This window comes from Wolffia australiana, chromosome 8, assembly GCF_029677425.1.
Source record: "Wolffia australiana isolate 7733 chromosome 8, ASM2967742v1".
NCBI lineage: Eukaryota > Viridiplantae > Streptophyta > Magnoliopsida > Alismatales > Araceae > Wolffia > Wolffia australiana.
The window spans coordinates 6,506,460-6,526,903 of record NC_135842.1 but is presented as its reverse complement, the minus strand read 5'-3'; positions in this window follow the sequence as shown (position 1 = coordinate 6,526,903).

Below are 20,444 nucleotides of genomic sequence, written 5' to 3'. Positions count from 1 at the left end.
CTTGTTCTTACATTTATTATGTTAAAACATAACCTATGCAAACGATTCTTCTGATGCATCTCCAGATTCTAATTCTTCGGCGGATGAGTTTTAGTTTTATTGTGATCATGGGATTCATTCAAATCATAGTTTGGATGTAGTAATAAGCTCACGGAGATGATTGAGTGGTCAAGATCATCTGCCCTCGGTATAAGAGGAGATTGACTCAAGGAATCCGATGCCACAAATCCATGGCTAGGGTAATGAGGATATTGGAAAAGGAGTTTGGAACTCCAATGATCCTCGTTACGCATCAGTACTAATCAAATGACAGATTACGGTTTTGACAATAAACCATACCCTAAGTCATTCGAGAGTCTCGCGCGGATGATGGATTATACAGATATGGTAACCAACGATGATAAAGGTTCCATGAGAGAGTTCAAACACTACTCGGTATCTTTTAGAGCACGAGGTGTAGCTTGGCACCCCATGGGCTGGAAACTCAATCTGTTGATTGGGTTAAATCGATCCTTAGTTAATTAATCTATATGTTGATATAATTAATTAATAAGGTTAGCCAATAATTGTTATTGGGCCACTAAAGCTATTAACTAGAATGATACACGGGCCTAGAGGATCACACACATAAGATCATAAGGGCACTGGTGGATATATTTTACTTTGTCGGGTTTTTGAGAAAAACTTAGGTAAAATAAATAGGGAAGGGGCACTCATTTCAAGCACCTTAAACAACCAGATTTGAGAGCCCCCCCCTTTTCTCCACTCTCTTCCCCACTCAACCAAAGAGAGTGTCTTTATAGTGAGAAGATCTTCAAGATTTTCAAGAAGAGTAGAAGAAGATGAGGTGGAGATTCAAGTGTCAAGTGATCGCGCGGATACTTCTAGAGGCCAAATACGTGAACGGCTTCAGAATGATCTAAGAGCGGAAAAGTCAAGGGTGCAAAAAGTTCCCCACAAGGTACATTTGATGTATGTTTTTAAAAATCGATTATAAATTGATTAACATGCTTCTGCATCCATGGAATCATGTTTTTCGTGGATGAACCAAGGCACAAAACCCAGTAGTGTATCAGAGCCAGGTTTTGAGATGCCTTGGTTCAAAGAGAAGTGAAAATCGTCAGGGTATGCGCATGGGAGCCCCAGGGGCCTGCCTGAGCCTGCACATGGCCGCCCGCGGGAGGCCCTTGGAGCCAAAAATCGGCCAAGTACTAGGCGCCACCTTGTTTTGGGCAGCCGCATGCAGTATGTGGTTCCCGGGCGCATGCGGTAGGCCTTCGCGCCCATCCACACCAGCACACGCCCGCCCGTAGGAGTCCCTATAGCCAAAAATCAGCTAAGGGGGGAAACCTGTCAAGGGCAGCAGCAACTGCCTGCTTGCGGCCAATGGCGGTTGTGCGCGCGTAGGGCAGGCCTAGGCGCCTGCACACGCCCACACACGACCGACTACAGCAGGCCATAGGAGCTTAAATCGGCTAAGTACCCTCCATGGGTAGGCATTGGCGCACGCTGGCATCGGCACTTGGGTTGGCATCTGCAAGAGGGCTAGGTGCCCTTGTCATACATCCGCTTCCTAGGATTGGGATGTTTTCAAATGCCTTGAGTGGCCAGCGCCAGCGTCGCGCGTGATGCTGGGCAGCAGGACCGGTGCTGAGCGCCCACGGCCACACAAGGGCGCCCCCAAGGCCACCCTAGCCGCACGCACACTACTGCGCATGGCCGTCGCGGCCGGTGCGTGCGACTGGTGGCACCATGGGGAACCGCCAACAGCTCCCTACGAAAATGTAAATTAAAATTGTTGATTTGGTTTAAAAACAGGGAAGAGAATAATAATAATGATGTTCCTTGTGTTTTATAAAAATGTTGAGAGAATAATTATGAGAGTCTTCACTTCTAATAAGTTGCCTTGGCTTTGAATATCTTTTCCAAACTAAGGTGTTATGCTAATTTAAGGGGAAACCATGGATCAAGAAAAATTTCATGAGGTCAAACATGTACCATTCATATCAACATGTATCTTATTACAAGCTTGGCTCATGTGGACTGCCTTTCGTATTGGGTACAAAAATTCTAAGCTCAAGCAGAGAGATAAAGATAAGCAAAGAGATTTAACCTTATAGTGGTATTACTGATGTCGGACGTCATCTAGGACGTCGTCCGATTGGCACCAAGTATGATTGCTCACTACCAATAAGGAATGGTGGTATCGAACGTGGACGTTGTCGTCGTCTGACAGGGGAACCCTAATGGGACGATGTAACTATGATGCGAAGATGAGTGCCCTACGTGTCGTACATGCAGACTCTGACTTGTGGGAGGTGGCGAGCTTCGAGCTTGGACAGGGTCACCGGGACGACGATGGTGGCCTCTCGAACCTCGGCGGAGCGACAAAGATGTCTACAACCGAACAAAATCAATCCGTAGGGCTCGCAAGTAACGAATGGACTCATCCGTACTGGTAAGACACTCAAGTAAATCGTAGTTTCTCTCAATGGCCTCTCTCACCTACCTTGCCCGAGCGCGGTGGAGTCAAGACAAAAACTTACTGTAAGGAATAATTAACAAACGATTGGAGAGAACGACGTACCTCGTTGTCAGTGTGGCTCGTCATGTAGGGGGGTCGTCGACGATTGCGGCGGTCGGAGCGGTGTGGTAGAAAGGCGACAAAGAGCTGACAGCGGCTCAACTAGTGATCTGGGTGCAAGAGCAGTAACGGAGGTAGGATGACAAGAGCGTGACTTGTCCCGGCACACAAGCCAACCGAAATTTCTATGATGACAAGGCTAGACCCGATGGAGGGTGATGATTTGCGCGATGTCAACCCTGAATCAACACAAACGCTAGGCAGATCTGCCGTAATAAAATTACTCACAATGACGAACCGGTCAAGCGCGAAGGGGAAAGAGGGGGGATCAGCATGCTTCCGTAGGGCCCTCAAAGGGCGTGGCATCGACGGAGCCAAGGCATTGGTCCGGACTGTTATGATTGACAGTCCCACGGTGGATTGCAGCTGGTGCACGGGAGTTGCAGTCAGCCAGCGGGCTTTAGGCACCGCCGAGTGGTATCACAGGGCTGCAGATTGACCGAACGTCGGGTGAGACACCAGCCATACTGACGGAAAGAGAGGGAAGGGGTTGGATCTGAGAGCTAGCAAATTCACAACAGTCGAGGGCCTGGTGCCAAGGACTTCACCAGAATGGGCAAGGGACGTTCCCAGGTTTGTTTCCACACACGGGACATGCCACGGGACCTCCAATTTCCAACCGCCAAGGCCTGGCATCGGAACTTCACCTCCCAAGGCGGGAAATGCCTTGGGGTTTATCTACACACGCAGGAGGTGCCAACAGGAACCTCCACGCATCGTTCAGGGGGCCGGGGGGTGGAGAATGACTCGGGCGGATGGATCCACACATGCATGAATTGCCAATTCAACAGCTTCGGTGCGCCGCGAGAGAGAGGGGGACGGTCAGCGGCGATTTTGCGACGACCTTTGTGGAGTATCGAGAGACTTACTCTAGTGGTGGTGGGAAGAGGGGCAAGGAGAGGATCGTATGAGGAGCGATCTCCTTCCTTCCTTGGCAATTTCTCCTCCAAAAGCCTGATTTCCTCCTTGTTTCACCTCATTTGATCGTTCACGGTGAGACCAAGAGAGAACAGAATGACACACACTTAATTTGTTCTTCCTGGTCTACGGGGCTAGGGCGCCCCCCTCTTCCCTTCTAAAGGGGAAGAGGTCAATGGGCCCTCCCCCCTTAATGGGTCAACATAAAGAAAAAGGGTCCATTGGGGGGCCCTTATATAATGGGCCCCCTCATTACAAAATAAAAAGGGGAAATCAAACTAAAAAGAAAAAGATGAAGTAAAACAAGGGGGCACAAGGGGAGGGGTCCGAAATGACTAAGGACCCCTTCCCAAAGATGACAAAACACGGACACGGGATCGTCGCTATGTGACAAAAATAGAACGAATGCAAAGAAAACACAAGACATGACTAGGAAAACGACGAAGAAACAAAAATGCGATAATTGAGCATCTTCACCTGGCTTTCGATGATGGTGGCCGACAGCTCGGACGACGTCGTCAGTGATCCTTGATGGCGTGCGCCATCAATTACTCTTCTCTCTTTTCTTAATTTCTTTACCTTAAATTTATTTATTTTTTCATTCAGAGAGATATCCAAAAGTTGAACTTCATCTTCCTCCTTCAAAAGGGAAATTGAGGGGTTAGTGGTTTGAGCGGCCATGTCCCTCTAACTATTTCCTTGAAATTTTTTGTTCCTACACCCCATCAAGCTCCTTTAAGCTCAATATTACTTCAACATTACAAATAATTATACAAATCTGTCCAAAAACTTCATGCATTAGAAATGACTAAATTCTCAAAAAAAAATTAAGAAACTAAATGAATAAGAAGTTAGCTGTTAACATCATTCATAGTGTGTTATCATGATGATCACACATATCTCATCAAATACTGATTTTCAATGAAACCTATATGTAAGAAAGCCATTGTTTATGGATTATTATTGGTAAAACTCTATTCTCATCAACGGTGAAATACTTAAAGCGCATGAGATTTGATGGAGGACCATCTGGAAAACAAGCTCAAGCTCAACAATAGCCGTGTCGTGGAGCCCGAGCCAATGTGAAGAACCTGATTTCCAATATCAGGTTTGAAGGCAGCTTCCTCGCGTCGTTTATTTCTTGCACGTGTCATTTCTTGGACTTTATAGTTTCCATTTGTTTTGTTTTATTTTTGTTCAGTCCATTAGGGGAGAGTCCTTATTTGGACATCTCCCTTAATGAGGCCCATTAGGGCAACCACATCCCCCCCACTACAAAAGGGGGTGGGGTTATCGCATGTTGCTTGGAGATCCTGTTGAAGGAAAAAAAACCTTGTGTTGCACTAGCAGGATCTCCATCTTCTTCCCCTCCGTGGAGGGGAATCATTGGCTGCTGCTGCCCTCGACTCGCTATCAAGCATCATCCTTGCAGTGCAGAACTGCCGCCAGCACCCCCCCAGCCAATTACTTTGGCACCATCGGTGGTGCAAAACCACATCGTCTCAGTCATCCTCGTGCCACCCACAGTATTCTTCATGCAGCCAGCATTCTCGATGCCACAGCCGCAGCCACCCTGTATTGCCAATGCCCTCATGGCGCATTTGGCTTCCCTCCCGCGCATCTCATGGCCTCGCCAGTGCCGCTAAGAGGGCCCCTCCACAGCTTCCTCGGTCGTTCCAGCGCGCACATGCGGCACTCCTTCATGCCTTAGGGCTGGGTCCCTAATCTCAGCAGCTCCTACCGCAGACTCTGGTCCATCGTTGGTCCTTCCGTGGCCTCCCCATGTCGTTAGCAGCCCTCACTCCTGGCCACAGTCGGCTCCTATCGCACCGTTTCCAATCCGTCTGACCCCAATGATATTTCAGCCGCGCCCCTCCGTGGTCTTGATCATGTTATCTACAGCCTTGACTATGCCCATGATCATCTCATCCGCAGTTGTCACACCATCCGCAATTGACAGACAAGGCTGTCATCTACTGTCATCTCCCTCGATCACTCGGATTCCATTCCACGGAATTCTTAATTCCACATTGGGCCTGAGCCTATCATTACGGGGTCATCCGCGCTCTTTACATTATCATTATCTTCATCAGTGTCGGTCATGTTTGCTCCTCTGCCGAGAGATTTCCAAATCGCACGAGTAGCTACCAAATTTCATGTTAGGGATTCTTATTGTCGGAGTTGGGTTCACATCGTTCTCAGCGATGGTCATGGACGCTCATGGGCAGTGATTGTCCCCTATCCCATCGGCCTTTCAAACTGATCATCCGGGTCATTGGGAGCTTGACCATCCCCAGAACTCCTCCTGTTGACTATCCGGACTACCGTCCCATGTCAGTCAGTTTTCTGTCGTACTTCTATTTAATGTTTCCAACAAACGCATCATTTATTTACGTTTGCATCACGCATCATTGCCCACTCCTTGTGGTGTGACACAAGCCGTTCGATCCCACCCCTCATGTTACATCAAGATTTTCCCTACTTGAATTACCTTATCAAATCCTCAAACTTAACTAATTTCTAGTCCCTAAGTTCTCTCATGAATAAAACTTGAATACATGATACATATGAATGAAATGAAGAATATTCATCCATTTGAGGGAGTATGCTACCAATCATAGTCATTTTGAATAATTATGGAAAGGATTTCCCTAGGATAATCATCACATGACACAAAGAACCTAATGAAAGCTTGGTAAAATTTTCACCATCTCTGATAATGTATGCACCTGAACAAGTATATGTTGCTTTCCATTTTCAGTAATTAATTAGCTCCTAAGGTTTCCTAAATATAGAGAATCAAAAACTCCGAAACTATAATGTAGAGTTTTCTGGTTTATGAACATTGGATGCTATATGCTACTATACAAGAATTCATAGTGGAATACATTAGCAGGGAGAATTCATGGATTGGACATGTTGGTAGAGAATGGTTTTTCTATCATACATAGAAATGCATGATTTTTTTTCTTTTTGTGTTTTTTATTTTGAGTACTTCAGAAAATAATCATGACTATTGAGGGTTTTGAAGGTGGTAGAATAAACTCCATGATCATGTTCCTTCACCTCTAAATTTTTCTCATCAAAGGGTTCACTAGGTATGAGTGTAGAAATTAATTCACTAGTTTTAATTTTGTAACAAGACATTGCCTCCATGAGGATCAAGATCACTTATTCTTAAATACAAACTCTTTAGTCACACAATCTCAATTAAACCATATTTTCTAAGCACTTAGCAGGTAACTGATAAACCCCAAATAAGGCATGCAATCATAAACATTTTAAAGTCATTTTGGGGTCAATTTTATGTGTATTATCTTCAACTTTATAAGTATATTCATCTTATGTACTTAATAGAGCAAGTGGTAAAACAATACATTTTTAATGTAATTTTTACTTATCTTACAAGTCCTAGTGTTTCTTAATAAAAATATGTTTAAAACATTGTTAATTATAATGAGATTAATGCTCCCTGTAATATGTCAATCTATGCTTTTGGAGGGAAGCAGTCAAAGTTGGAGAAAGAAAGATAGAGAAATAATATATATACATATATAAAAGGATTTAAACATTTTGGTTTTAGGCGGTAGCTAGGGCTGAGTAGACATGTGTGTTCTGTTCTGTTCGTTTAATTCGCACAAAAAATTTGCACAAATGAACCGCACAGGGGTCTGTTCTCTGTTCTGTTCGTTTGATGTGTGAAAATAAGAACGCACAAATTGCACAATTTGAGATGAATATACACCGTGAAAGGGAGAGAGATTGGCGACGGGAGAGGGAGAAGCAGAGGAAGAGTGATTGAGAGAAGGGACAACGCAGAATTGGAGAAAAAGAGGAAGATGGACAGTGAGAGACATAGACATGGAGATAGATAGAGATAGGATGAGAGATTGAGAGAGGAGGGTGGGACAGAGTACTTTTGAAGAAGAGAGACCGTGAGAGGGGGAGACATGGATATGGAGAGGGAGAGGGAGAGGGGCAGGAAGAATGAATGAGAGACAGTGAGGGGCAGAGAATTGGAGATGAATATACACCGTGACATTGGCAAGGGAGAGGGAGAGGCCTAGAGGGGAGAGTAAGAGGGAATGTGGGAGATCTAAAAATGGAGAAGAATAGGGGCAGTGAGAGCGTGAGGAAGAGTCAGTGAACCAGAGAAGAATAAGGAGAGGGAGAGGGAGAGGGAGAGGGGGAGTGATTGAGAGAGGGGGAGACAGAGAATGGGAGAAGAAGAGGGAGAGGGAGAGGGAGAGAACGGGTGAGTTCTTACCTTGCAGAGGGTGATCCGACAGCAAGGAGGGCGGAGAGCGACGGCAAGGAGGGCGGACGAGGGTTGAGGAAGCCCTAGAGGAGGGCGGACTGACGGCAAGGAGGGCGGCAAGGAGGAGGATGGAGGGAGTGGGGAGGGAGTGAGGACAGAGGGCTGCAAGGAGGAGGACCTAAAACACTCATTTCTTTCTTTTTTCAAAAAATAAATAGCACAATTCGCACAAACGAACCGCACAAGGGTCTATGCGAAATACGGTTCGTTTTAGAGTTTGTTCTGTTCGGAAATCCAAACAGAATGCACAAATCGCACGGATTCGCACAAAGCGAACCGCACGACCATGTCTAGGGCTGAGCCAGGGCGCTGCAGTGCCCAAGCTAGCCAATCGCATGCAAACATGGGGCGCTCAAGCCCACCCGCAACCATCAAGTGGGAGCGGCCGGTTAAATTCCCCCCAGAGGCCCGTGCACGCCTAAGGAAGGGAAGTCTTTAATTTATTTCATACCTTAATATCGGCAAGCATCTACATACTGTTCTTTATTCTCAAAATTTTTGATTTAGGATTATATCCCATTGTTTTCTTCAGCTCCATGCCGGGCCAAGCTCAAAATCAACAACGAAGATCATGGCCCAATGGGCCATGATATTCAGAAAATTAATAGGATTTATATTTGGACTTCAGACCACTCCGGCCCGAAGACCGTATTAGAACATATCAACTTAAGTATAGGGATAACATCTCAATCCTCTGATATTCATAATGAAGATTGGACGATGATATCTTCCTAGTCTTACCAATATTTTTCTTTATTTATGTTGTAGGCTTCTGATTGGCTGGGGAGGATGGTGGATCCCCTGAGGAATAAATCATGACCAAGAAAAGTGCTGACAAGACAGTTGACAAGACACTAACGGGCCTAGGACAGGGGTATACCGTAGGAAGGGGGTCCAAAGCTGCAATTTAATCACAATCATTGTACAAACATTAATGGAGATTCGATGGCCAGGGGCAGATTTGTCCATCTCCACCCCTAGCCATGGACGATGTCGCTGGAGGCCAGTTTTGACCAGAGAGAGGGATTTCTAAGGCCATCTAGTGGCCTGGGAGGACTCCCAGGACCATCCCCCCAGCATCAATGGCCATGGAAGGTCCATCCCAGGTCTTTAAAGAGCCCCCATAGCCCCAATTAATAGGATCCTTCGACTGAGATCCGGCCTATGGCAAAGGACCCTTCTGAGGCTGTTCGAGCAAGAGGAGGGGAATGAAACCCCTTTGGCTGCTCCTAGAGCTCAAGACGGCGCAAGAGGAGGCTGAAGAAGATGAAGAACTACGCTAGCACACGAGAGAAGAAAGGGGGAAACTGCACACCAATGTTAAGGGGTGGCAATGGGTGTTCCCACCCATGATCTTCGATTCAGGGCAGGGTTCGTAATCCTTTTCATTTCATATGGATGATAACCATTAGGAACTTCATTAGTTTGATAATTTTGATTCAGCCTATATATTGATCAAGTTTTCATTGAGATTTGGTTTTGCGGTCTCTGAGGCATTTCATCAAACATGTGCTCTACAACAAAGGATTTTCCTTGATTTATCATATATCTTTGATGATTTAACCTTACAAAAAAATATACATTAGATTTCAGTCTCTTCCAGGCATTCTATCGAACACCTCTCGGGTGTCGACAGAACCACCCTGTTCCTCTCGAATTTCAGCCATAAAAATATATTAAACTATGTATAAAATATATATATTAACTATAAGAAATATTATATCCATATATCATATTCTACTGCAATAGTTGACCTAATCATGTGTATACTCATTTTTAATTACTCTTACTAACCCCATTTATTCTCTTTTAACCTCCCTCCCTATTTATCTAGCTAATTAATTATATCATAAACTTACCAAACTCTCTTAAGATTAAAATTTTAGTATATATATAAATATTTCTCTATCCCCTAATCTACACCTACTCAAATAATATCTCCTTATCTATCAAAATTCCACTCCCATTCTTCTTATTCTTCCGTCCTCTTAGTAAAGTAACTCATTATAAAGTACTCAGGACAAAAATTACTATTCACTATGTCAGTAAGTCCTATTACCCATTTTTATTATACCTATCTCCAACACCAGGTATAACTTAGTATTAATTAAATAAATAACCTCCTACCCTCTAGCGATAGTAACTTACTGCCTTATATACCTTATTAATATTCTCTACTTCTTCCACTAATTCTTACTAACATCATCCATAACAATAAAACTATTCAATCCTCTCAATATCATACTTTCTTATTATCTTCAATATCTATAACTATTATAAAATATATTTGGTATTCTATCCCTTATATCTAGTCCTCTCATCCACTCAATCATTTCTCAATTACTAATTACCTATCACTACCAATATTCACTATCTTCATTATTATTACTATCATGACCTTTTGACTACTCAACTATTAAAAACACCTCGAAACGCCAGTCCTTGTGGAGACAACCTTGCTCTAACTATAAGTCTGAGTGAGTTTTATAACTTTTATCAAATTATATTTGATTTAGGTAAATTAAAATTTCAAAAACATTAAAAATATGCAATTTGCCTTCATCAGTAACCTACTTTTTTAAGTCAATTTTTTATGTGAATGATTTGTATCATAAAAGATCATTAAACGTGAATTTTATCTATAATGGAATTGGATCTGAGGTGGACTTCAGTTAAACATTGGTGCACGGTTTATAAAATTATAAAAGAAATCATATGAATTCAATATGGTCATCATGATGTGAAGGAAGAACCATATTAATTTCAGTTTAAGTTTTACTAATTGTAACTCCCCCAACTACAACATGCATTGTCCCCAATGCATAAAATAATGAAGTTCTGAAAACATCAATGAGAAAATTGAGTGTAGACAATGGGATTTCATGTGCCCAAATTTTACGATGTCTTATTTTACATATACTAGTTAATCATGATTTATTTCTGGAAATTTTGATTTACTGAAAACTTTATATAGACATTAGATGGACTGGGATATCCATGAGCCCAAAAAAAGAAGGGAAATAAAAACCATAATATTAAAGGAACCTAAAATTTCTCGAAAATAATTTCATTTAGATAATCACTCTGATATATAGATTTAAGAAACAATAAAAAAAATGTACTGACCTCCGAAAGAAAATTAAGAAGCAGGATAGCAAAGTTGTTATTAGACTGTATGATGCACCAAAAATATACATATTTGAAGCTATTCATGTCTTTTTCCCTAATAGATCTCTTAAGTGTAATGACTAATGATAATCTCAATTTTAGGGTTAAAATTTGTCGTTAATGATTGAGATTATTCAATAAAAATATATTTAACCGTACTTAAAAATACTTAGTTAGTGATGAGTACGGATCGTCTCCGCAGGGAACGATGATTAATTATTTACTTTCTTATACTAGTGATGATGGACGAGCGGATCGACTAAAGCAAGATTTGAGGACGTGAGCTAGTGATATAGATAAAAGATACGTAATTATAAGCTAATTTAACTTAAAGAAAAGAGCAAGTGATTGTGATGGATATGATGATGAACGATGGTATGAACGAGGATAGTGGTTCGATATGGAGTGGTACGATGGCAAGGATGGAGAGATGAGAGAATGGGGACGTAAGTAAGTGAAGTGATAATGAAACGTTGATGAAAACCTATAACTATGATAACGATGATGTTGGGAGAGAAACAACGTAAGGCGAAGACACTTACCTTAGATCCTTACGTTCTGCCAGGATCACGGCGATTTGCGAGTGCCGGTAAGCTCCCCCTCTTCTCTTTTGTCTCTTCCCACACACCCAAGACACCAAGACCGCTCTTGATGGATCTCAAAACTCACTCTCTTTCAATCAGCCTACAAAAGTAGGAAGCAAGTTCAAGATGGTTTTTACAATGATCCAGGCCTCTATTTATAGATTAGAGGGTATGGATAGAAAGAGGAGGGGAAGATGAAAAGTTATGGCCGTTGGAAGTTGAAGCAATCCTAGCCTTTAATTTCTTCTCTCTCCTCATCAATGTCATCAGTTTGTGCCTGTTAAGAAGTCAAAGCACTTGGTATTCTGTGGCTTTTCGTATTCCGTGGCTTTTCATATTCCATGCCTTTTTGTATTCCGTGGCTTTTCATATTCCATGGCTTTTCGTATTCCGTGGCTTTTCGTATTCTGCGACTTTTCATATTCCGTGCCACATGTACATGTCAAAAGGACAAAAAACAAAGAAAAAATCTCTTTCTCAATGCTGATGTGGCGGCGCATCCGCACGCCACGTCACACTATGCCATAAAAAAAACAAAAATACTTAAAATTTCATATTAAATCAAATAAAAGCCCAAAAAATACGTATAAATATATTTTTTGAATCAGAAAAATCATATCTTTCCAAATTTAATATCCAAAAATTCCAGAAAAATCATATTCTTTCTCAAAAAATTATATTCTTTTAGAATATACTATTAGAAAAATCCTAAAATATAGAAAATTCAGAAATTTGTTCTAAAAATAGATTTAATCATTTTAAGCTTGATAACATGCAAATATGAGTAATTTAATGCATAAAGACGCATAAATATAATAATATAAGGCACTAAAGATGCATGTTATCAGCTAAGCATCTCACACCAACCAAAAACTTAGGTGTCATCCTTAAGATCGGTATATACAGAATGAATTTCAGATATATCCTACATTCACTATGTGATGTCATGCCTTTTGTAGTGGAGAAAAGCGCCAACAGAAACTAGTGTCATCTGTTGTACAGTTTGACTTCACACCCAATATGTCTCCATATATTAAATAATACAAAATGTCAAGACCCAATGCACAAAATTTTGATCTCAAAATAACATTGAATGTTGGTGTGGTTTGAAAATATGAACTAGATGACAAATATATGGGGGAGGGGGGGGGGATGAGGTGGTGCGAGTTGATGATGAATGGAGACCTAATATTGTCTCCCATATGGGTCCAAGACTCTATTTTTTTAGAGAAAAATGTCATAGTTTGAATATATACATTCTAAATGGTCATTTATTAAATAATATGAATTCGTATTATTTAACAATCAAATTGAATCATAACCTTTATATTAAAATTAATATACAATTTTGAATTAGTTACTATATTTTTGGTTCCACATTAGTAATAAATTTGAATTTTTAATAATTAATTTTTCATTTTTAATAATATAAACCCTTTTAACTAAAATGAGTTTATAGATTTTAATAATTAATATTTTGAATACAAATATATCAGCTAATGTTCATCATTATTTGATATTCATGTGCATTTCATGTAAACTAATTATATGCATAAAAAATGTTGTTTAATATTAAAAAATTAAGCCAACTGCTAAATATTGTGTGCAGTCAAACTGTACTACACACAGACGGAATATAATACATAGAATGAATCTCTTATCCATATGAAGGAATATTTATAAGTAGTATGGCCCCCTACCATCAAATTACTATGGCTTACATCAATCCATGGGGTAGCTAATTTAAGTCCCAAATGATAATAGAATTGGGAACTTAATAGCATCTGGTATCAAAATAAATGGACTGACTTTTATGATCCTGATGAAAAATGTATCGAATTTGGGGGGGAGGAGGGAGGAGGACTTGAATAAACTGGGAAATATTAACATTTATGATAATAATAATCATATAGACAAAATCACTGATTATTTATTGTAGTTTTAATTCAAGTAAAATTACAGAAAAATAAATTAAAACATTAGTATTCTTAATTTTGATGTGAAACTTGAAATATCTCTCATATTATTCATTAAAATTTTAAATCTAGCTTTATTTTGCATATAAATTATATAGAGTGAAACTGGATCCTCTAGGTATCCTTTAAAAGTTCTGGACAATGTATAAATTTGGGTAAAATAATTTAAAATATAATAATATTTAAAACATCTAATTAACTAGCGCTCTTTGTTATTTGTAGGTACCAAAATTCTATTGATACATAATAAATATCAAATTTTGATCATTGATATTTAGGGTAAATCCAATATATTTAGAGGGCTGCATGTTATTGAGGAAACATGTGATATTTTTAAATTAAGAAGTTTTCATGAAAATCAAGATAAATTAAGGATAGCATCAGATTATGGCCTCCTTGATGTTGAAGAAAAGTATGGGCAATGTTACACAAGATAAAAATAAATATTTTTTTATTTTCTTATTTAATAATATTTTGATAAAGATGATTGAGATATTTTTAGATTAAACTAAATACGATATAAATAAATTTTATTTAAAATATATTAAAAATTGATGAATCTTATTTATCTGGATCATGATAGAGACAAAGCAATTAAAATTTTTTTTGCAGCTTGAGGATTTTCTTGATGTCAAAAATACAGGAATAATATATAACATTAGGACGACCTAGAGCTAGCACTAATGTTCTCAATAGATCCTCAAGACCCTTACAAGCTCCTTGTTGGAATGAGAGACATAGGTTTCCATTAAAATACATTATTTAACAAAGCTGATGAGATCATCCACTATTTTATTAAAGCTAGTGTGCCCCTTCGCTTCAATCTCATGTGCTTATCTTGTCTTTTTGTTTAGTGATTTTAGTGAGGACCTCATTACATCATCATCCTCCTCTGTCCTATCTTAATTATATTCATCTAAATCTTGGGAGTAGGCCATCTGAAGTGACAAAATGTTTCTTCAATCATTTCCAATCAGCTTCGTAGTTACCCTTATGGTTTTTATTCTCACCACCCACGCCCCATTAGGATCACATTTGATATTCAAGGATTAATACAAGGTAGAGGTGTTTACCTTATATTTCAGGTAGCAGGAATTTTAATGAGGGAAATGAAGCACGAGGTAGCTGCTATCTCTGAGAGAGAGAGAGAGAGTGTGACCTTGGTATGAGAGACGTGAGGTCCACTGCACACAGAGAGAAGTGAGACACCCAAGGATCAGTGTTATATCTAGAGAGAAGTATGTCTTCCTATCCACTGCATTAGCTCTTCCCAAACCAGGGGGGTGTTTCTAACATTCTGGAAAGTTCAGGATTCAAATTCTCATGGAGAATTTTCAGACTTAGCTTGTGCTTGATATTTCTAACACTTCATGCAAATGCATTTTTTTCTCATTCATGAAGGGGTGACCTAATCAGAACTAATTGTACATTTTTAGGGACTATCAGGCTGTGATTGCGCGTCTGATATCCGTTCCATATCCAATAGAAATCGGGGTTGTTTCTGATATCAGATACCAGATATTGGATGGATATCAAATATCCATCCGACATCGGATATTGGGACAGATATCACGGGGCTCAAGGTGTGGCAGATGCCGACACCAGATATCGGATATCAAAATATGAACAAAAAAATGATATCCTGAAAACAATATTCAATATCTGAATATCGGTTGAAAAATAGAGGAATAATGTCCCATATGGAAAAAATATAAATTTAATGGTAGTATTAATACCTATGTTTGATAAGTTGTTTAAAAATTCATGCGCTATACCATATGCCAAATCTATCAATTAGATTGGCTAATAATATGCTCCGTTGTGAGAAAAATATGCATCATTTGTACTGGGACAGACTAAGTATGATAGTAAAAGTGAAATATAAATTGAAACCATCAAGAAAATTATATAATACTCAAAAAACAGTATATATGACTTACAATAGCTTACGTATTAAAAAATATTTGACCATTTATTTTGAATTCATATACCAGATATCGAGAAAATAGATATCAATATTCGGTATCATCATCCAACCTTTGAGACAAGAATGGATGCTGATATTGGGATGGATAATAGTATTGGATAATGGTACTACTGTTACCGAGATCTGATATCAACTTCTGGCATCACGATATCAGTATGGACGGAAATCGGAAAGCCCATTTCCTAGATCTGGTTCAGCACCCATCCTGATATCGTCATCCGAAAAGGGGGTTGGGACGGGGGAACATTACTAACAGGTATTTGAATTGCGAGGTAGGATAACATGCAATTTGTGCACTTTTATGGCACAGTTTATTTATTTATGTTGCATGTTATCATGTTTTCATGTTATTTTTCCAAATATCATAATATTTCACTCAAACACTTAATTTGCATTAAATTGAGCATATTTTGAGCTTAGTCTAGATTTGAGTGGAAATTTGATTTAATGAGGATTAGTTTGGCAAAAAATTGATGTTAAAAGTTGTAGATTGGAAGGTGTGCATGTTTGAATTTAAGAATTTTATATATTTTCCAAGTATTTTTAGGGATTAAAACTAACTAAAAATGCCATTTTTCATTGGGCTGATGTGGCAAGCTGTCTGGGCAGCTGCACACACGTTGGGCATGCGAGCCGAGCACACGTGGCACACAAGGGCTGAAGGGCATGCAAAGTGGCACTCAGACAATGTGCTTATGCACATGTGATGTGAGAGGAGGCATAGGGTGCCTGCATTTTGAATAATCAAAATTCACACATATTATATAGCTGTCTATTTTTATCCCACATCCCATCTGGGACTACGTTTTTCATGTTCTTGCAAGTGATGGGTGGCATGCATCCACCAAGTTAAAAGGCAGCACAAATGTGGACTGTCTGAATGTATGGAACCGGTCCACGTGAGCATGACCCACGAGCGTGCCACTGTTACTTTTTTCAGCAATGATTCAAATCGTGACACATGTCTTCACAGTCGACTTCCAATCGTGATCCCGCAGTCAGTATTATTTTATTTATTTCATTTCTTCAGGTGGAAGACATGTGATGTGATATGGTGATGTGTGCCCATGGATCATCAGGTGGGATGATCCAGATGATCCCCCATCATCTATGAGCATCTTATGGCCGTTATCACTCTCGCACTTGATGAGCAATGGTCCAACAGCTAAGAATCACTCTGTACTTCAGTTATAGTGTGGACCAATCAACGAGAAACATGTGGCACAACCTTATGCCTTATGAAAATCAGAGATCATCATGGATCAATCCGACAGCTGATAATGCATCAGAAGATACAGTTAAAATGAATAAACGATCAGAATGTGTGGGAGGAAAAACGTCATAACTTTTGATCCCAATGGAGTTGGGGGCAGAAATTTTTTTGCCAATTTCACCACTTAAGCTTCCGTGTTCAACCAATGGCCACCATAAATAAGTCTCAAATCTAGGTTTCTTGACATATCTTCATTTTTCTCTTTGCCTTGAGAAAACCTTGTGAAACAAGATTTTGGAGACATCAAAATTGATTTTTCCAAGCCTTCACGAAAAAATAATTTCCTTCCCTCCTATGTTCACTCTTTGTGTTTTTTTCCAAGCCCCGGGGAAAAATATACGGGCTCACAAAGGGGTGATCATTGTAGAGAGCATCACTCTTCAATCAAGTACAAATTCGGTGGTCAGAATTAGGCTTTATATCAATTTCTCTCCATTAAAATTTTCATTTCACCCATTCTCAAACTTATATCAAATTTTCATCCACAGTTTATAAATTGTTCTGTCTTCGAAATAAGATTTATGAATTTATAAACATCAAAATTCTACACATATTGATCTATTTTCCACTTTTAATTCTCTAAATTCACTCACTCAATCTTCTCATTATCACTTCCAATTCTAGAAAAATCAAAATTAATCTAGTAACTTATCCTCTCTGTGGTTCGACCTTTTTCTCACTACTTAGTAATTAGTGGTTTAAGATGAAACATTACAAATATTAGTGCTTAAGTTCATGTTTGCACAACAATGAGTTAAGTACCCTGAAATTCAACTTATCACACACCGATTTTCTCTCCCTATTGTCTATACACTAATGGCTAGAAGATCAGCCCATGCTTCTTATATAAGTAGGATTATTTAGAAGATGTCCATATTGAGTATCCATCGAATAGAAATATTTAGAAGACATATTATTGGGTTTTTTACATATCTAAGACCATGGATGGGTGTAGAGGCAAAGACAGTCGTACCCTTAATATTTTACCTTGAAACTTATTTTTTTGTTTGATATGGGGGCTTAAAGTTGGATCAGTTTGGGTTGTTGATTTTTTGTATCTTCTCCTTGATCAGCAGAGTGGATTTCCAACATGGTGTGGAATCATCAAATTTGCAAACACTCCACCTTGAGTTCTGCATTTGAACATATATTTTAAATATTGAGTTATTTTAAATATTTAGAATATATGTTTAGATATTAGTGATCACTGTTCTATTATATCATCATAATTCACTAAGTGACTTCACGTATTCAAGGACATTATTATAAACATCACGCAAGAATAATAATGAATAAATATTTATTTCGATGAACTTAAAATCCATATGGAAGTATTATTAGTTTGACAACCACACAATAGCCATTACATAAGATTCAACTCTTCATCTTCATGATAACCCCTCCCCCTTTATATTTTACTAGATCAGTGATTTTTTACACATCCTTTGCTAACGAGACCTCCTAGTCAAGTGGTAGAATTTTTCCTATAGTCATAGCTCATGGATTAAAAGGCTATATGGACTTTAATAAATCCATAACTTTATGAGATTCGATCATGGGGTTATAGTTTTATTAAAGTGGGTGTGGTTATTTATATGCATGTGCATGAAGATTTCACGGAGGAAAATAAATGTATTTAATGCATGTTTATCATTAATGATTATTTGAGACATCATAGAATTAACATGATGTTTAAAATAAATTCACCTAATAAAATCCTCCAGCTGTTTATTAACTCACTTCCCCTAGGATGGCGTCGGTGCTCTAGTGGATAATATTTTGAGTTTTGGTTGCCTAAGACAATCCTTTTGTGGTGTCTTGAAAACATATTTTTTAAAAAGCAAAAAATACATATTTATAAAATATTATTTGTGTTTCAGTTCTTTACTATAAGTTTTAAAAGCTTGAAAAATATTTGAGGCCATGATGAAAAGTATGATTTATCCATTATCTTAAAAAAATCTATATACAGCATTCCCTTTTTCATGTTTATATTTCAAAGTAAAAAAATAAGAGTTTTCAAAATAATCTAATTATGGCAGGTAATTTATCTTTACAGAATGTATGTAATCTCATACTATCATTATGTATCAGTACAGTCCTCATTTCTTATAATTTATGTAAAAATAATTCTTAAAATTATGTATAATATCCAATCATTTGCACTATTTTCTAGACCAGTGAAGAAAATGTGAGGGAAGGTTGTTTTGAATAGTACATAACAGGAAGGTATTTATAAAAATAAGGTGATTTCTACCAGAAAAAAATTGTGATGTCTCAATTATAGCAGGTGAGTAATCATATAAAGTTGATAAACAAGAATTTGGATTAAATTAGTTGTTTTAAGGCTCTGACATATGCAATGATTTTTATAAATTTTTCCTTACTTCAAATAGGGTTAGTAAGGGTTAAATCCAAAAGGATAAGGTAATGAGAGAGTAAATTCCAAATCAAATATATTTTTTTAGGTGATTGAATATTTTTATGGTTTTTAAATTATTTCTAAAGAGAAAATCAATCAAATGAAGGAAAACTAGTCGAAACTATTTTAAATAAATGAAATAAATATTGATGTTGTTTCTTTTAATTTATAATAATTTATTATGATTTTTAAGATTTTTGGGTATTTTTTTAGGGAAAGAAATAAATTTTAAGGACAGATAGAACCTTAGGCCCTCCCTTTCGGTGGCAAACTTTACGGACAGCGGTATGCCACTGGGCAGCAGAAACGAGTAGTGGATAAAAAATGGTGTAAATTTTGCTAAAGGATAAATGTTTTAGTATTGTTTGATGCGTTGGAAATCTTGAAGTCAAGGCTATCCTCTGTACCAACAGAAAATGGTGTGAAAATTCAAATAACAACTTCAAGAGATCACATAAACCTCTTTGTCACTTCCCCTAAGGGCCAAGTGGTGCTTTTCTCCAAGAATTTTGATCACCCTTGAACTTTCTGTTCAACACTCTTGTAGAATAACAATGGATCAAAGAAGTCTGATACACTAGGCCTCTAACAAGTTGGGAGCAGAAATCCAAGATGAGATGCAAAAAGAGGGAAAAGAGATTAATTAGAAGTGCCCTAACTCCCCATGTTCATTGGATTTAATTCCAAGGATTTGGAGGGCCAAGATTACTTGATTTTGACCCTGGGTCCATGTTCACTCCTTCCCATATTTGGAAACAGGCCTTTCAAATTCAAATTATTGGTTAGTTCCACAATTCTTGACTTTAGTTGACCAGGTTCTTAAGTATGTTTGGATGGCTTATTATTTATTAAGCATTTTCTTAATATCTAGGATATGGCTTGGGTTCCTCCTTTCATTCCATTTATATCCCAAATTCACCTTTGTATTTACCTAAGTCCAGTTTTTCTAGAGCTGGAGGATGAAAACAAATGACGGTTTTGAACGGACGGAATGGAACAGAACTCATGGAACGTGCCCAAATGATATCGACGGAACATCATCGCAGCCATCCTCACTGTCAACAACATCACCGCCGGTTCGTGTCCAGCACAACCGGCACGCCAAAGCATTCGTGAAGACACCCGGGTTTAAATACTCGGGTAATGCACGTCCA